We start from the raw sequence: 12,770 nt of genomic DNA, 5'->3' as shown, positions 1-12,770 counted from the left end.
GTTTCACATCTTCCTCTACCCTAAGCCAGGGGAGGGAGAAGGCTTGCTTTCTTCCTCTTTTTTTCTTCCGCAAAATGTTGAAGATGGGCTTGGAGTTGTAGTTCAGTGATAGAGAACTTGTTCAGTCTTTTCTTTTTTGAGATGGGGTCTCCCTGTAGCCCTAACTAGCCTGGAACCTGCTTGTAGACCAGGCTGGCCTCGCTTTCACAGAGATTCCCCTTCCTCTGCCTCCTGAGTGCTGGGATTAAAAGCATGCACCACCACACCTGGCTGTCTTTTCTTTTTGTATTTTATTTTAATTTTTAAAAATAATTTTAATTTTTAAAAATAATTTTTAAGCCAGGCATGGTGGCGCATGCCTGTAGTCCCAGCACTTGGGAGGCAGAGGCAGGTGGGTCTCTGTGAGTGCAAGGCCAGCCTGGTCTACATAGTGAGTTCCAGGACAGCTGGGGCTACAGGGAGAGCCTGCTTCAAAAAGACAAAAAAATTATTATTTTAATGTTTTTGGACTGGAGAGATGGCTCAGTGGTTAAGAGCACTGACTGCTCTTGCAGAGGACCCAGGTTCGATTCCCAGCACCCACATGGTGGCTATGAACCGTCCTTAACTCCAGTTCCAGGGGAATCCAAAGCCCTCTTCTGACCTCTGCAGCATTGCATGACATGGGTGCACTCATATACGTGCAGGCAATACACTCATACACATAAAATAAAAATAATAAATAAAATATTTTTTTAATTATTTTAATTTTTTTATATGTATGAGTGGATTGCCTGCATGTATGTAAGTGAATCCATGTCATGCAATGCCCCCAGAGGTCAGAAGAGGGTGTTAGACCTCCAGACCTGGAGTTACAGATGGTTGTTAGCTGCCATGTGGGTTCTGGGAACTGAACCCAGGTCCTCAGCAAGAGCAGTGAATGCTGTTGACAGCTGAGCCATTGCTCTAGCCCTTCTTTTCTTTTTTTAAAAAGCAACTTCATGGAGACACAATTGTCTATGCTTTAACTTTTTTTTGTTCTTTTTCGCAGTGTTGGGTATTGAACTCAGGATGCTAGGCAAGCATTTTGCTACTAAGCTACACTCCCAATCCATGATTAGATTTTAACTAAATGACTTTGGGGAGATGTGAGGAGATCTGGACCCTTTAGAATTTTGGTCCACATGTGGCTCCTAGAGGAGGAGCAGCAGGCTGCGGTGGCAGAGTCACTCAGAGAGGCACAAGGGAGGCCAACTCTGGGAATGCACCTGACTCTGGAGGAAGGAACAGGTAAGGCGGGGCAGGCAGGCTCAAGATGGGCCAGTTCCAATAACTGCAGAGTTTAGTGGCATAGGGCCTTTCCTTGGTTGTCTGATACCTGACCCTGAGGTGATTAGGACATGAGAACTGTGGTCCTCCATAGTGTGACAACCAGATAAGGGAGGTGGTTGGGGGTGTGCAGCCTCTTCTGTTGCTCAAGAAAGGGAACTGATGAGCCACTTGCCAGGGTCTTAAAACTGCACAGTGATAGTGTTTTACAAGACCACATTGTGGTAACAAACATTAAACTGCACGAATCTCCAAGAATACAACTTGGTCATGTTGATACAAGAAGACATCTGGGAAACTGACTACAGTGGACATGTCCATCGTCCCCAGAGGTTTTCTTGTGCCCCTTGGTGGTCTCTCTCCACCAGGCAACCATGAGTCTGCTTTCTGTCGCTAGAGACAAGTTGCATTTTCTAAACATTCCATGTAAATGGGGTAACCCAGGGCCTGCCCTCTTTTTTCTGACTTCTACTCAGCATTATGATTTAGAAAGTCACTTTGTGTGTACCAGTGGCTTATGCCTTTTGATGACTGGGTAATAGTTATTGTATGTATACTACTGTATCCATACATGGCTTATTAGTCCATCTGTTGAAAACATTTGGGTTGTTTTCAGGGTGGGCAGCTACCATGGAGCTGCTGGGAACCTCACACACGTTTGTGTATTGTACTTCCTCGAGGCTGCAGATGCTTTCTTTTCTCTTGGATTCCTTTATCTAGAATTGAACTGCTGAGTTATGTAGTAGAGTTGTTCACAGGTATCCACCAGGGATTGGTTCTAAGACACCTCCCTGGATATAAGAATTGGTGGCTGCTCAAGCCCCTTATCAAAAACATGTGACATGCCCTTGTCAGAGAAGCTTCTTTTATAGTAGATGGTGACTAATATAGAGACCCCCCCAATTGGTCAATGTGCAGAAAATGAGAGCCTGGAGTATTCATCTCTAAATGGGACAGCTGTATCACACCCTTACTTCCCTGCCCCCAACCAAAACTCAGGGATCATCATGGAAGAGGGAGAGGAAAGACTGTAAGAATCAGAGAATGAATGTCTACAGTGAAACAGACACGTTAGCACCATTACACACATGAACTCATAGTAGCTATTACAGCATGTACAAGACCCACACATATTCATTCTATTGGTACTGTTCCTCCAGAGACTCCTGACTAATACAGCTACCCGTGCTCTAGTAGATGGTTCTACACCCATGCATGTATACAGGCAGGATTAAGTGGAGTCAGTGGGTTTAAAAAGAAAGAAGAGTACTTGAAGTTGGGAGGGTAAAGTAGTGGTGGGCTTAGGGGACCAACTGGAGGGGGATTTGATTAAAACACATTATGTGCGTGTATGAAATTCTCAAACAGCAAAAACATCAAAGGTAGTATTTCCACAATGTACATACTCCTGTAAAGTATTATAAATCATCTCTTGATGACTTATAATACTAAATCCAATGTGACTGAAAGTCTTTAAAAGTTCAGTATAGATGCTGTTTTTTCAAAAAATACTTTGTGTCTGTGGTTGGTTGGTTCTGAAGATGTGGAGCCCTGGATACAGAAGGCTGACAATGTGGAGATGCTTAACCTTCTAAGAAAAAAATGGTTCCCATTATGTTATAGTTGGGCTGTTTTTCATCTTCACCAACAGTGTACAGGAACCGCAGTTCCTCCAAATCTTTGCCAGCAAAGGCTATGCCAGTCCTTCAAATGATATGCACTGTAGTGCCAGTGTGGTGATGCTCTCTGTGTTCCTCCAAGGCAGGGTCTTGCTCTGCAGCCCTGGCTGGCCTCAAACATCTCTCAAGTGATGTGATTACAAGCATAGAGTAGCAGTAATTTACTGTAGTTTGATATGTACCTCCTAATGGCTTTGGAAGGTGAGCATCTTCCACGTGCCTATTTACCACCAATCACAGTATTTCAAATATTTTACTAATTATTTTTTACTATTTTATGTGTATGAATGTATTACCTACAGGTAGGTGTACCCATGCTGTGCTGTGCCCTCAGAACAGGGAGTTGGATCCCCTGGAACTGGAGTTACAGATGGTCGTTAGCCACCATATGGATACTGGGAATTGAACCTGGGGCCTCTGCAAAGGCAGTCGGTCCTCTTATTCACTGAGCCATCTCCCCAGTGCCCAATCACAGTATTTTAAAACACTGACCAATGTTTTAGAAATTGACTTGTTTTTCAGTTGTGAGAATTCTTGTACAAGTCTTTTGTTGCATTACGCTTTGTACGTATTTTCTCATAGTCTTAATTTAGATTTTCAGTTCATAGTCATTTCATCTTGAACAGCAAAAATTTATCTTTGATAAGCCAAATTTATTTTCTATACTTTGTGCTTTTGTTTTACATTAAAGAAATCTTTGCTTGTCTGAGTTAGTGAGATTTTAGTCTTTGTTTCTTGATCCATTTCCAGTTAAATCTTGTAAATAGTGTAGAAATTTATTCTTTTTTAATTTATTGTTTTTATTATGTGTATGAGTGTATTGCCTGCATGTGTGTAAGTGCATCTGTGTCATGTAATGGCTGCAGGGGTCAGAAGAGGGCCCCGAGAACTGGAGTTACAGTTGTTAGCTGCCATGTGGGTGCTGGGAATCAAACCCCAGTCCTCTGTAAGAACAGTAAGTGCTCTTAAGTGCTGAGCCATCTTTTCAGCCCCGTCCCCGCCCCCCCTTTTAAGACATGGTCTCGCTACATAGCCCTGGCTGGCCTAGAATTCTTTATGTAGATCAGGCTGGCCTTGAACTCACAGAGGTATGTTGGCTTCTGCCTCTGGGATTAAAGGCATGTGACACCACACTTCATGGAAATTGACTTACACATGAATAGCTCTTTGCTCTAGCAAGATTCATTTACTGACAAGTTTGTTCTTACCTCATTGAATTTCCTTGGCACTACTGTCAAAAATTAGATGACACATATATATGTGTAAATATACTATATGTGTTATCTTCCCTCTCTCCCTCTCTCTCTCCCTCTCCTTCCTCCTTTCCCTTCCTCCGTCCTTCCTTCCTTCCTTCCCTCCCCCCCCTTCCCTTTTTCCTTCCTGTGCTGGGGCCTTACGTATGCCAGTGCTCTACCATTGACCCACATCCCCAGCCCTTACATATGGATATATTTCTGAAGTCTTGTATTCTACATATGAATTTGTATTCTTTATTTAAAAATATTTTATTTATTATTTTTATTTTAGTGTATGAGTATATTTCCTGCATGTGTGTAAGTGCACCTGTGTTGTGCAATGCCTGCAGAGGTCAGAAGAGGGTGTCAGATCCCCCTGAAACTGGAGTTATTGTTGTTAACTGCCATATGGGTGCTGGGAATCAACCTCAGGTCCTCTGTAAGAACAGCCAGTGCTCTTAACTGCTGAGGCATTTCTCCAGCTCTGAATTTGTGTATCTTTAAAATTAAAGGGCCTTCATCATTGTAGATTTAGAATAATTATTGAGATTGGATGGAAATGTTTTTTCCCTTCTTTCTTCCCTGTCAAAGCTGTTTGGATTCTTCTGAATCATGTGACTGTGATCTGTGCCTGTGACACACTGTTTCAGCTACTGAGTGGTTGGCATGCCCCAGGGTGTGCTCAAAACCACTGTGAATGAGGGTCTGACCCTGAGCTGGTCCAGAGTCCCCCAACATTATCTTCCTGCTTCCAACATACTTGTATTTCCCTGTCTCCAGGGATGATCTGGGGAGCAGCCCTCCTGATGGGGGAGGGGGAAGCAGCAGCCTAGCTCTTTTCACATGACTGAAAGATATCTGCGGAATAAATAGGTTAGGAGCCAGCTTCTAAGTGAAAGGATTCTGACTGAAGTCCTCAGATCTGAGCATTTCAGATCTAAAAACACTTCCACTCTGAGAATGTTGGTGAACTCGGGGGATGGTGGAAGGGGGAGTCTTGCTATTCTTTGTTGAAATTCTTTCACAACTCGATGATGTGTATAAAGAGAATATTTATTGGCAGGTCTCACGGGGACAGAGCGACAAAGTTGTTTCAGGCTGCCAATGATTTTACATTTATCTGCTATCTTTTCTTTGAAGATTATAAAATACTTCACAGAGAGCCATGAATCCTTCTAGCATCCTGGGAAATTTAGGAACAAAATGGAGTGGTTCAGATGACAGCCATGGCTTCCCACCCAGGCTTGTCCTCTTCCAACTGAACAGTAAACGGCATGGAGCTAATTCTAAGGGTGGTGGGGCACCGAGGCAGCTCCTGGAGCTCCTGTCCAGGAACACTCAACCTCACGTATTCTAAGTGCTGCCAGCTACACAGGGATTTCTCTGACACAGCCAAGCATCTTTTGGCAAAGGGATCTTGTAAACCTCTTTAAGTAATTCTGTTCGGATAGAAACATTCAGATTTTGAATGCAAATATGCACATAAATGTAATTTATATACTTATAAATTGTTCTTCAGGAAAGAGGGGCAACTCTTGTTTTCTTTATTGAAATAAAAAAACTTTCAGGTGAGAAGGAAATCTTAAATCACTGATCTTTGGTTGTTTTATGGGTGTAGCTACTGGTGCCCAGAATGGTGAGTCGTTTGTGTCACAGACTGAGCAGAGCCGACTCTAGAGCCCTGCTCTCTGCAGTTCCTGTTTTGTGCTCCTTCCACAGGGTGACATACACACAGCACTCAGATCCCCACTCTCCTTTCACAGCTGACATCCACAATAAATCCCAATGTGGTCCCCATTCAGTCTCATCATCTTTCCCCACTGGTGGTCCAGGCAGCCCTGCCCCTCAGTGTGGGTAGGTAGTAGCAGAGGGGTTAAATTGAGCACAGGAATTAGAGTTCATCAGATCTATAGTGGAATCCATCCCTCATTGGAGCTTAGACAAAACTGCCTAATCTTTCTGAGTCTTAGCTCAGAAAGTTGGGGATAATAGTCATGCCTACCTATTTGGTCTAAGTTGATGATCAATTGTGTTGAGTCATGTAAAACAGCACATTTATGTAAGAGCACAGTGCTGTTTGGCTGTGATTTAGGTGATGACCATGGCAAGGTACTGCTGACCCTTGGTGCCATCCCACTGTGCTATACTCCTGTATCACATCTGAAATGAAATGAGTGACTTCATTCCTTCCTCCATCCTCATCTACCCATGAGAGTGATGGTTCTTTGCTCTTTAATCCTGCCTATGTTTTCCTCGGCATCTTCAAATTGGAACTACTGGTGTGCCCATCTTCTGGTGAGGCTGAATCCAGACACTTACCATACATTAAGTCTTAATGCTCAGGACTATAGAATTTCAGTTTATTTGGAAATAGAATCAATGTCGGGGCTAGAGAGATGACTCAACTTTAAGAGCACTTGCTGTTCTTGCAGAGGACCTAAGTTTGGTTCCCAACACTTACATGGCAGCTCACAACCATCCTAACTCCAGTTCCAAATGATCTGATGCCCTCTTATACCCTCTGTGGGTATTGCACATATATAATATACATATCCGTATAGGCAAAACACTCATATACATAAGGAAAAGAATCAATGTGAATGCAATTAATTCAGTTAAAATGGAATTGTATTGGAGTGGGATGAGTTCTTCCCTAGTATGACTGATGTTCTTGTGAGGAGAGGAAATGTGGCAGACAGACACCTAGGAGAATACTGTGTGAAGGCATGAAATATGTTCTCAAAACCACTAGGAGAAAGGCCAGCATCAGTTCCTTCTGTAGCTCAGAGGGAGCAGCGTAGCTCTCCCCACACCTGGTTCTTAGACTTCCAGCAACAGAATTATAAGATAATAATTTTCCAAAGTTTCAGTCAGTTGCCAACAGTCAACCATAGTCTGAAAACATGAAATGGAAACTATTCACAAGTTTTAATTTGTGTGCCATTCTGAGAAGCATGTTGAGCCCTTTATCCACTGTATCCATGTTGTGTACACCACCCACCCATCAGTCACTTAGCAGCCATTGCAGATATCAGATCAGCTGTGTCCTGCAGTGCCTGAGTTCAAGTGATGCATATTTTACTTAGTAACAGCCTCAGAAGATGAGAGGAGTGGTGCTGGCGATTAGGATGTGCAAAGGAGTAATCACAAAATATTTCCTTTATGGGCTGGAGAGATGGCTCAGCAGTTAAGAACACTGGTTCTTCTTGCAGAAGACCCGGGTTCAAATCTTAGCACCCACATGGCAGCTAACAACTGTCTGTAACTCCAACTCCAGGGGATCTGACAGTCTCTTCTGTCCTCCGTGGGCATTGTATGACATGGGTGCACTTACCTATACACAGTCAATACACATATACACATAAAATAAAAATAATAAATGAAATATCTTTAAAAATGTTTCCTTTAACATATAACTTGATGGGGGCTGGAGGAATGGCTCAGCAGTCAAGAGCATTGGTTGTTCTTGCAGAAGATCTGGGTTCAAAACCCAGCACCCACATCCTGGTTAACAACTATCTGTAACTCCAGTTCCAGGGGATCCAGTGCCCTCTTCTGTTCCCCATGGGCACTGCATGACATGGGTGCAGTTACACACATACAGGCATAACATTCATACACATAAAATAAAAATAAATTAAAAAATTGAAAGAGATAGCTTGAACATTTTCCACTTAATAAGGAAAGAAAAAAGTTGTTAAGGTTGTTAAGTTGTTAATTTCTTACAGTGTGCAATTTATAAATTAAATTTTATCATAGGTATGGATGTATAGGAAAACAGTACATATGGTGTCTGGCACTAGCCCTCGTTTCATGAACGGAGTGGAAGCTTGGAATGGATAACAGATAAGGGTGGGGCCATTGCATGTTGTCATGGGAGCCACAGTTAGTTAGGAAACTAACTGTAAATGAACTTACTCCTCTGGGCCCAGTTTCCAGGGGTTCAGTTACAATTCTGAGTTGTATCTGCTCCTTATCTTAATCTCTCTCAATTGCCAGGAAGTCCACAACTTGGAGCTGGGGGAAGAGTCCTCAGCAACCAGCAGTGGCCTTTTCTGAACTCCTTAAGTGCAGAATGTTGCTTGCCCAGTCCTCTAGCTTCCCCTCTATGATTGAAGCCTCTCTTGCCCTCAGACTGGATGACTCACACTGGAACCAGATTCGCTAGAACATTTTCAGCCTGGGAAGTAGGGCCACTTGGATGGATGGGTCTCCTGAAATGGTGCAACATGCCAAGGATTCCTGGATGCTCCATCTCTGCCCGGCTTTCACCAAGGGCATCTATCCCTTGGGTCCACATCCTGCCATCAGAGTTGCACAGTGACAGCCTCTGGAGCTGGAACTGAACCTGATGAGCCCTGGTGGGCACTGCTTAGATTGCTTCTCAGTTCCTTTCTTGGCCTAGCAGTGCAGGTCTGCCAGCCCCCCCCCCCCGTGCCCCAGAGCTTCCAAGCATCAATTCCATGACTGAGAAATTTGTGATGATACCTTCAAGAGTTCCCAGACCTATCAAATATTCTGCCTTCGAATGCATTGCATTTATTTACCAGTAAAATTTCATTGTTGAAAAAGCAGAAGAGCCAAGGGAAAAAAAATAATAACCTATAAATCACATTACTTACAGACATAAGCTTTAAATATTTTGCTTCATGTTGACTTTTTTTTCATCTCTTTTTAAGCTTACTTATTTTATCAAAGTAATATGAACATTAAAAATTTAGTATTTCTTTTTTTTATGTGTATGAGTGTTTTGCCTGCATGCATGCATGTGTGTGCGATGCCCACAGAAGCCAGAAGAGGCCATTGGAAACTCTGGAATTGAAGTTAATGGACACTTGTCAGCCACCATGTGGGTGCTGAGAACCAAACTTGTATCCTTTTGCAAGAACAGTTGGTGCTTTTTAACACCCAAGTCATCTCCAGCTCTCAGCATAGACTTTTAAAGGCTCAAACAGTTCTAAAGAACTTACATAAAATGCAGTGGTTCTGTATGTACATTCCCCATTCTGTCCAGATACCAGTCTATGGACAAGGGTTTCTAATTCATTGTCTCTTCTGGCATCTATACATGGAATCATTTCCAAACTATAGACATCCTCTGTTGGCTTCCTATCATGCTAAATAAAGATTTGATTTTCTCACAATGTCTCCATTTCTGAATCTCTTCCCTCATCCTCTCAATATAATGATTCCGTTTAGTGGAGAGGATATCAGAACCTAACACACAGATGTGGATAACCTTCACTGCTGAAGGTAAGCATACTGTGACCACTTCCTTCTTTTTGGTTATTGTCTTGAAAATACCACCAACCCATGTCTTTATTTACTTGTTTTTGTGGGATTTGCTGATTCTTTGCACACACCTTATAGCCCCACCATTTGATTTTCCTCTATGAGAGTCACATAAAGTAATCCATCAATTCCATACTCCTCACACTACCTCTGCTGCCTGCCCTGGGGAGCTTTCTGTGCAGGGGAATCCTGGGATTTATTTTTCTCTTTTCTGAAGTTCTTGGAATTCCCTTTGTCTTTTCTCTGTGTTACGATCCTGACATAATGGTTACTCTCACACCGTTCTTTCTTGGTTTCTGTACAAATAATGTTGTCATGAACATTAAAGTTCTTGAAATTCACGGTATGTCTGAGTGAATTTCTGCGGGTGAAGATGAAGGAATGGAATGTTGATGAGTTAAGAGGTGAGTTGTTTTTCCTTCCAGATTTGGTTGATACCTCACTTTTTAAAGAACCTGTATCCAGTTACCAAAGCAGCTGTACCAATTGACCTCTCTGGATAATAAATGATGACAAACATCTCTGGTAATTCAGGCATCTTATTCTCGGAGTGACTAAGTTTTTGCCCCCCTTTTTTGTTTGGTTTTATTGATTTATGACACTTCTTTTTTTTTTCTAGATACAAGACTTAAAACAAAACAAAACAAAACAAAAAAACCCAGTTACATCATATATGAACTGAAGTTCCCAGAAAAAAAGTCATACCTGTGTTGAAGATTCCAGAAGGCTGATTGACTGGTTGATTAGAACATCTGTGGTTCTGGAGAGCTGGAATGTTATAGATCCTGAGTCAAGTTACCCTGGGATATCTTCATCTCTCTTGATAGTGTTCATTGCCCACTTCTGTGTCTGACCTAACATTCTTGTGACTCACACCAAATGACATCTGAGGCTTAAAGCGGAGGCCTCCCTCTGCTTTGCTGTGTCCCCCTGCCTGGTGTTTCCACCACTGTGTTTTAAAGATGCCTTTATTAACGACTTTATTTGTTCTATCACTCTGAACATTTCATGAAATCATATCGCATTGGAACACAGTATTTGTGATAACCTAAATCTGTGTTCCTAGGCCACTCATATATGGTTCTAGAATAAACTCTCTTTTTCTCTTTGAGGTGAGAGCTATGTTTTGGAATCAGTAATTTACAGCAATTTTCCCATTGAGAACTTACTTTTTCATAATGTACAGAAAAAATTTACTTTTCCAATTTATAAAACAATTTCTTCTCTTCTGGCTTCTCCTGCTCCCCTTCTCTTCTGTTTGAGAGAGTCTCACTGCCTGGAATTCACAACGCTCCTACCTTAGCCTCCTGAGTGCTAGGATTATAGACATGCATCATCACCAGTTCATCAGTATTCTTCCTTAGGGATGATTTTTAAAGTTTATTTATTTTAAATTTTGTGTGTATCTCTCTCTCTCTCTCTCTCTCTCTCTCTCTCTCTCTCTCCATGTGCACATGAGTGTGGGTATCCAGGGAGTCCAGACGCATTGTACTCCCTGGAGTTGGAGTTACAAGTGATGTAAGCCATCCAGTGTGGGTTCTGGGAAACTAAGTCAGGTCCTCTGGAAGAGCAGTGCCTGCTCTTAACTGCTGAGCCATCTCTCCAGCCTCGGGATGACTGTTTTTAATGCCTTGGTCAATAAATCTTTGTTTACATAAGAATCATGAAGGGGCTGGAGAGACAGCTAAGTGGTTAAGAACACTGACTGTTCTTGCAGAAGACCAGGGTTCAACTCCCAGCACCCACATGGCAACTAACAACTGCCCATAACTCCAGTTCCAGGGGATCTGACAGCATCTTCTGTTCTCCGTGGGCATTGCATGACACGGGTGCACTTCCCTACATGCAAGCATAACACTCATACACATAAAATAAAAATGACAAAAAAGGAATTATGAAGATACTTCCCTATTTTATTTTTTAATAAGCTTTGTTTCTGTTCTCTCTCATATTTAGATTTTTAAAATACTACTGGGTCTTCTTTGCATACGGTGTGAGGTAAGGTGTAGGGTTTTTATTTTTCCATAAAGATATGCCATTTACTAAACACTTTTTATTAAAAAGGCTTCACTTTTTGCCAGTGGCATATTTGTTGCAAATTGAGTAATTTTTTCCAACTTAGTAATGTTTTCTGTTAAACTGATTTAAACAAATGCTTTGTTGGAGAAATCTAGTTCATTCAATGGTATGTTTCTAATAGGGATCTGTGTGTTCCTTATTGTGCAAGTCTGTTCTGAAGTCTTTATCTTACTGGTTTACATGTCTGTCCCTTCAGTAATGTCATGTTGCTTTATGTGCTACCGTTTTTAACAGGTGTTGGTAAATGAGGTGCAGCTTTTTAAAAACAAACAAACAGTTCAGACACCACAGGGTAGTTGAACATATGAACCCACAGCACTCATAACAGCATGTACAAGACCTGTGCAAACCCAAACCAGACAGGGGCTGATCATGGATCAGGGAGGTGGGCAGGAAGCTCCAGCCCTAGCTGAGGATCTATAGCCAATTGATAGATGCTAAGGAGAGGGAGAGTCCGTTTTCCTTACTGCTGTGATGCCTGGTAGGTTGACCAGACTCCAAAAGATAGACCCACACCCAAGAGCATTTAGAAAACACAGATTAGATTTGATAGGCCTTAAAAAGGGACAAATAATAATAGAAGGCATGAAGTATGTGGGGGTAGTAGGTAAGGGTGAAGAGAGGGAGGGGGTCTGAATATAATAAAAATACATTGCATGAAATTCTTGAATCAATGAAAGTATTAAAAAAAAACAGTTCAGACATTGTCCTGTTATTTTGAACCAGTTCAGACATTGTCCTGTTATTCTGAACCCTTGGCTTTCCATATGCATTTAGAATGGGCTTGCCAACTAAAAACATTTCTGGGGACTTTTATTTGGATTACATTGAATCTGTTTTCAGTTTGTCTATTTTTCAATCACACTGGACCCACATCTTTCATTCTGCACAGAAGTCATTATTCCCCTGCAATAAGACAAGTGTCCAGACTGGGCTTTGCCCAAAATATGATAGAACTGAGTTCTAGGAAAATCTAAAATCGAAAATCCCATGAGTTAACGTTGTCATCTTGACAGGATCTGGACTTCACCTAGGAGACCAGCTTCCAGGCCCACCTGTGAGTGATTAGGTTAGCTTCCAGGCATGCCTATGGGCCATTATCTTGATTAGGTTAATTGAGGTGGGAAGACCCCCCACCTCTCTCTGGTGTGTGGCATCATGCCGCACACTGGGATCC

General features: G+C 42.1%; 1 long non-coding RNA gene across 1 annotated transcript in view; it reads left to right on the top strand.

Moving 5' to 3' along the window:
- Window positions 1-10,625, top strand: part of LOC115070116 — a 49,874-nt gene extending 39,249 nt beyond the window's left edge. Inside the window, exon 3 of the long non-coding RNA XR_003849308.1 lies at window positions 10,134-10,625. This is a non-coding gene — a long non-coding RNA (uncharacterized LOC115070116). The remainder of the gene's footprint in view (window positions 1-10,133) is intronic.
- Window positions 10,626-12,770: the final 2,145 nt, after the last annotated feature.

This window comes from Nannospalax galili, unplaced genomic scaffold (genome assembly GCF_000622305.1).
Source record: "Nannospalax galili isolate Female #2095 unplaced genomic scaffold, S.galili_v1.0 scaffold72, whole genome shotgun sequence".
Classification (NCBI taxonomy): Eukaryota; Metazoa; Chordata; class Mammalia; order Rodentia; family Spalacidae; genus Nannospalax; species Nannospalax galili.
The sequence above is the reverse complement of the archived record's forward strand: the minus strand, read 5'-3'. Positions and strand labels throughout refer to the sequence as shown.